Source organism: Ammospiza caudacuta, chromosome 11 (genome assembly GCF_027887145.1).
Source record: "Ammospiza caudacuta isolate bAmmCau1 chromosome 11, bAmmCau1.pri, whole genome shotgun sequence".
Taxonomy (NCBI): Eukaryota; Metazoa; Chordata; class Aves; order Passeriformes; family Passerellidae; genus Ammospiza; species Ammospiza caudacuta.
In genome coordinates this window covers 23,833,422-23,840,515 of record NC_080603.1, presented here as the reverse complement: position 1 = coordinate 23,840,515, position 7,094 = coordinate 23,833,422, and positions in this window count along the sequence as shown.

Here is a 7,094-nt window from a genome sequence, read left to right as displayed (position 1 = left end):
TCTGGTGTTTCATGTAAAAATAGGAGATAGATAGATGATAGATAGATAGATAGATAGATAGATAGATAGATAGATAGATAGATAGATAGATAGATATAGATAGATATAGAGATAGATATAGATAGATAGATAGATAGATAGATAGATAGATAGATAGATAGATAGATAGATAGATAGATGGATGATAGTTCATTTAGGCCTTTTTCTCTCTGGAATAACACTGGCTGAAGCACTCTGAGCATTATCCTGCAGGAAGAAGGGCAGATAAAGAGAACTGGAGAATGTCTCAGTTCCTCAGTTTGCTCTCCTTACACTTTCCCAGGACTCAAGAGGTGTGGCAGAAGCATCTGCCCCATGTAAACACTAAATGTAGACAATGTAAAATGAACTGGAGAAATGGAAAACACCTGCCAGGCTTAGCTTTTATGTTCCTTCCTGCAACCCCCAGCAGGTCTCACTGTGGCACTGAGCCCTCAGAGCCTTGCCAGGGCTCTCTGCAGCTCCTCTGAGGATGGAATTCTCTCCCAATGGGGTCACAGGGACAGCAGTTGGAAGTGCCAGGATCCCTCCTGGACCTGTTGGCAGAATCAGTTCAAGTCAGCTCAGTTTGCAGAACAATCCCATTTCCTCTCCTGTGCCTCCCTCAGGCAGCTGCTGAGCCTGCCACCCCTTGCAGTCTCCTTGCCAAAATTTCTATATCCCACTCCAAACACAAGCAATTTACAAAATAAAATACACCTAAAAACACCCAAAAAATAGAACCGTGGAAAAAGTGTCAGTACGTGCACACCTGTTTCCCTCCATGGAGAGGCCATGGTGAGGACAAAGGCTCCCTTTAGGCTCTGGGACACCTCAATGAGCTCTTGGGCCTGACAGGCCAGACTGTAGATGACACAGCCCAGGTGTTTGAAACAGGGACTGATCCTTCCCCTCCCTCACATCCCCAAAATTTGCTTTATCCTGACTTAGCTCAAACCTTCCAACAGGGGAGTTCTGCCTGTATGATTTCCTTGAGTTCTATTGTGTTTGCCTTACTTATATTTGAGTCTAGTTTCTTCGAGGAGTTGTACTGGGATCAATTCAGAGTAGATCACAGATCTGAGCCACCACAAAACCAGAGCAGGAGACAGATTCTGGAGATAATTTCCTGCTGACACGCAGTGCTCAGGACCTGCATGTCCTCCCTCTGCTCCTTCTACCCTTTCCCAGCTATTCCTTTCCCAGCTGCTGGAAGGTAGGGCTGTATCCCTTACTCCTTGGCTGACATTTCATCCAGCTACTCCTGAACCATTTTAAAAACCAAACCTTGAATTGTGCATGTTTGAACACCATTCTTTGTTACACTCTTTGTATAAGTCTGTACCAAACATTTCCCAAGATCCAAAGCAGTTGAGATGCAACTTCTCAGTGCTTTTCATGCAAGGCTTAGCACAGACAATAGTGCTGGACTCACCTTTAGGTCTTGTTAGGAATTCCAGTCTGCCCTTGGAAAGAGTCACCACCTACTCACCAGCACTGCTGTGATAGATGTGTTGACTTTTAAATACAGCAGAGACAGATCAATTCTCTTGGAGACCTTTAGTGAAGGAGTTGGTGACATTTAACTGCACCAGGCTGACCCCAGCTCACTCCAGGCGTTCCTCAGGCTCCTGAGGTATTTTGTCTAATGAGAAGGACTCACTGATTTGATTCCCAACCTTTCTGTCAACCCCTCTCTATAGAATCAGAATAAACCAGGAGATTTTTACCTGGTTCATTACTATCAGGACAAACTGATATTTGCAAAGCACTCAGATGCAAGGCCTGGGATTCTGGTTTCTAACAAACTCCTACAAGTCCAAGGTGCTGAATTGTTGAGCATCATTTATTACTGACTCTGACCAAATCCACCCAGGGAATGAGGGCAGGGTGGTGTGAGGTGGCCCAAGGCTCTGTGCCCTCCTCACTCAGAGCACAAGGAGAAGGAGCAAACAATCCTGTCAGTGTGAGTGAACTGAGACTGAAGCAGCTGCTGAATGTTTTCAATTGACTTCCTGGTAATGGCTGGTACAATTTCATTAGGGCTTCTCATTTTATTTAATAAAGCATTGGATTATTTTATTTGTAATTCAGCAACAGGTGCAGGAAAACAAAAGGCACATTTCCTGATAGTGTCCACAAAGAGTCCATTAGTGCCTGCCTGACACAGAGGCATTTGCTTTGCCATGTGTAATGTTTTTTTGTATGGGAAAATAATGATCACAGAAAAAAATGTTTTGTGATAAAAGACTTCTGAGAGACAAATTACTTTGGAGTTAGCAACAGCACTGTGCAAATGGTTTCAGTGCAAGTTGAAGGAAGGAGGGAACAGTCCTGGGTAAACACTGATCCTGCTTCAGATAAAGATCAAAGATTTTCTGCAGGTGGTAACAACCATTAATCCTCATCATGTACAACAGGCAAACACAGAAAAGGCTCAGCTTGTGATCCCTGGAAGTCCCCTGGAGCCTGGATCTAGTGAGGGATGGAGGTGCTTAGGAGGGAGAATCTGGCAGTTCATCTTTGCTAATCAATAAAAACACAGAGCAGAGCCCCAGGTGACTCTCACTGGCCTTCACAGTAAATTCTTATTTTCTCTGTCTGACCTGTGAGTGTTCAACCAGTAATTAGGCCGTTTGTAGGGAGTCAGAAGATGGAGTTTTGAATTCTTCCTACTGAAGGTGAGATTGAAATTACATTTCTGCCTTTTTAGCTTCCTTTTAATGAAAGAGTCACAATAGAATTTGCTTAAAATTGAAGTCTACCAAGAAGTACTAATATACTAAAAGGTTACAAAAGGTTTTTAGCTCTGCTTTGGTGTTTGTGAGCAACACAAAGAGAGTTTGATCACGCCCTGCACTCCACGTTTGCTTCAGTCTTAATTTTAGTTTTGTGTTACAGTGACCAGTAAACCACAAACTGGGTTTTTTAAAACTATTGGTTCATGCAATGTAGTCTTTAGGGCCTTGCTTTTAGCACCTTTTTCCCAGTTCCTTGAAAAAACATTTGTGTCAAAGAAAGACAAAAACCCACCAACACCACAGTAACATCATGAGCAGCAGGAAAGCAGAGACTTTGTGCAGTGACAGCACACAGCAGGGACACAAACCAAGGAAACACCACTCCTGAAAATCCAGCAGGGCTGACACCAGCTCTGTACTGCATTTTCTGGATTTTCTCTGAATAAGCACAATTAGAATTCTGTTTTTAAAAAGCCTTCAAATTAAAATGACTATGGAAACGTGTTTCTTGTTCCTCAACAAGATCTTCCTAAGAACAAACCTGTTACTTTTAAGATGAGCACCTCAAGTGATTGAAATGAAGATCCACCACATATTGTCTGTTCTTTTAAAAGGTTTTGAAAAATAAAACATCTTGCAAATGGGACATCAGTAAAACACTTTTCTCTTTAAAAGTAAAGTTTGTTAAAAATAAAGTTGATTAAACAGTTTACTGGCTACATATTCTATTAGTAAAATATTCTATTAAAATTATAAAAATTTCATAGACTCTGTCTCTCTGAGCCATGCAGCCTTTCAGGACCAGCAGCCCCAGAACCCCTGCAAAACTCGGGTTGCTAATCCAGTGCTGACAAGGCACAAACCTTCCCAGGGCACTAAACAGGCTCAGCTGGGCCCCACCCAGTTAAAGGCACAGCCAGGGCAAAGGGGAGCAGGCAGGCAAGGCTGGACTGGCACTCGCCCCACAAACAATGTGCTCCAGAACATTCCATAGGGACATCCCAGTGCCCACTGCCCCTGGCTGTGGGGCCAGGCTCCTCCAGAGAGAGTCACCCCAGCCCTCACTGGGAGTGGGAATCATCATCATCATCATCATCATCATCATCATCATCATCACCATCATCACCATCATCACCACCTCTGCAGGAGTTCACAGTGTGCAGCTTCCCCCACACGTGACACCAACACGCACAAAGATGCATTTATCTCCCTGTCTTTGCCCACAGGGCTTGAGGTGTCCGAGATGCCAACATAAACTGCTTGAAATGCACAGAGGTGAGGTTTAAACTTCCTCCTCTGCTCGACACAATAAAGGGGCTGGTGACCATGAACTTCTAAAGCCCAGCACATCTCAAACAGGAAGAGCAGGGGGCAAGTAAAGACTGAGCTTAAACTGCACAGGAAGCACAGCCCACACCTCCTTGTAAAGGAGCTGAATTCATTATTTGCACCTGTCTGAAGGAAACCTCCTGCCCTGTTTCAGGCAGCAGCAACATGCAGGGACTCTGCTGGTCCTTGCTGCTCTTCCTCAGAGACCCACGGGGCTGCAGTGACCCATAGGGCTGCAGCATAGAGCTGCAGTGACCCATGGGGCTGCAGTGACCCATAGGGCTGCAGTGACCCACGGGGCTGCAGTGACCCATAGAGCTGCAGTGACCCATAGAGCTGCAGCATAGACCTGCAGTGACCCATGGGGCTGCAGTGACCCATAGAGCTGCAGTGACCCATAGAGCTGCAGTGACCCATAGGGCTGCAGTGACCCATAGGGCTGCAGCATAGAGCTGCAGTGACCCACGGGGCTGCAGTGACCCATAGAGCTGCAGTGACCCATAGAGCTGCAGTGACCCATAGAGCTGCAGTGACCCACGGGGCTGCAGTGACCCATGGGGCTGCAGTGACCCACGGGGCTGCAGTGACCCATAGAGCTGCAGTGACCCATAGAGCTGCAGTGACCCACGGGGCTGCAGTGACCCACGGGGCTGCAGTGACCCATAGAGCTGCAGTGACCCACGGGGCTGCAGTGACCCATAGAGCTGCAGTGACCCACGGGGCTGCAGTGCTGAGCTCCAGCACAGCAGGGAGGACAGGGCAGAGCCCAACACCTGCTCAGGGAGGACAGTTTGTTCAGTCACTGCTTCTTTCAGAAAATTATTGTTAGATTTGAAACTAGAGGTGATCTTTTTTCTTGCTGTTTTCCCCTAGGGGAAGGACCAGCAGGAAACAGGAAAGTTTCCATTGAGTTGAACAACAGAACCCAAAATATGAGCAACCAGCAGCAGGAAACAGCCCTGAAGAAGGAAGGAAGCCTCGATGCAAATGTCTTAAACACACAACACAGAACCACTGCATGAGCTTTTAACACACAACAGCTTTTAGAAGAGATTCTCTGTATTATTTCATGTATCTCTGTCCTTGAGGAGGAATCTCCTGTCTTGTTTTTACACACAGCTGCCTCCATGCAAATATAAACTAATTCCTTAAAGCTTTCTATTGCTGCTCATGGAGAGAAATGCAGCCTCTTCAACCAAGCAGGGTGGCTCAAGACATCATTTAGCACATGGTGCTTGTCAAGTACCTGCAAGTTTTCCTGTGAAGGAAGAGGCAGCCATTATCCAACATGGAGTGAGCAGCTCCTGATTTAGCAAGGACCTGCCAGCACCAAGCCCTCTATTTGATTTCCAGGATATCCCATCTTGTACCATCATTTCTCTGGGATGGAAGATGAGATACAGCACTCAGGAACAGAAAACAAGAGTAATCAGTGAGTTAGAAGCAAACTTTCTAGCAAGCACAAGATGGTGGAGGGGAAAAGGGATGTAATGTGGGCAGAACTCCCCCAGAAGGTTCACTGAGCACAGAGCTGACACAGTCTGGAGATCACACACTCATTAGAATTTTTATCAGCAGAAAAAATAGTCTAAACTGTCCCTGTCCCCTCCTGGTTCCCCCTTCCCAACAACCAGGTGTCTCCTCACACAGGCCTGTGCAGCAGTTTCTGCAGTCAGAAAGAGAGACATGAACAGAAACAAACCCAGACATCCAAACAGTTCCTTTGCTCCCTCTGGGAAAATCACTTTCATTGCTTTGCCCTGGGTTAGAACTAAGAAGAAAACAACTGTGAAAGCATCAGTGTTCAGGTACTTGTGGATGGACTGTGTGCCCAGAAGTTGCAATACCTCTGTCAGGTGTAAACATTTTCTTATTATACTCCAATTTGTGCAACAGTCCTAATAAACACTGTGTGGATAAACAACTAGGGTCAGCAAGAACGCTGCTGAAGATTACTTTAAGCTGTCAAGTTTTACAGAGTACTGATCATCTTGTTTTTCCATAAAAAACCCCCAAACCTAACAAACTGCAGAACTTTTTTCCCCCTCAAGTTCTTTAAACCTTAAGATGGACCATGGAAGGGGAGAGGAGAGGGGCAAGAAAAAATATAGGAGGGAAAAAATCACAGCTTACATCTGAATTTAATTCTGGAGAGTTAGTTGCTTTCGGAAATCCTGCCAGCCACTTGATTCTTTTGTACACACAGCTACATCAAACAATCCCCACCGTGTGGGCACAGGGCTTCCCAGAGGGAGCATCCTGTGTTCCCTGCCATGCTGGGGGACCCAAGGGCTCCTGCTGAAGCACCCTCATGCCCCTCCATCACCTTTTCTCCCACACACATCACACATTTAGAACCCAAAATATTTATCTTTTATAAGGGTCTGGGCATGCCACTGTGCTGCTCTCAGCACTGGGGCACCACGAGGCTGCTTCAGCTCCCATTGCTGGGGGATCAAACACAACACACAGAACTGCTCCCCAGGGATGATATTTTGTGTTATATGTATTGTGTGTCATATGTGCTCTGTGTGTTATATGTGTTATTTATGTGTAATAAATGTTAAGTGTTACATGTGTATGTGTGTTGTAAGTTATTTATGTTTATGTGTGCTAAATGCTATGTGTTACATGCACTGTGTGTTATATGTGTTATTTATGTGTGCTAAAAGCTATGTGTTACATGTGCTATGTGTGTTATATGTGTTATTTATGTGTGCTAAAAGCTATGTGTTACATGTGCTATGTGTGTTATATGTGCTATTTATGCATGCTAAATGTTATGTGTTACATGTGCTATGTGTGTTATATGTGTTATTTATGTGTGCTAAAAGCTATGTGTTACATGTGCTATGTGTGTTATATGTGCTATTTATGCATGCTAAATGTTATGTGTTACATGTGCTATGTGTGTTATATGTGTTATGTTTATATGGGCTATACGTTGTGTTACATGTGTTATATGTTAAGTGTATTATATGTTTTCTTAATAGCTGTTACATGTTA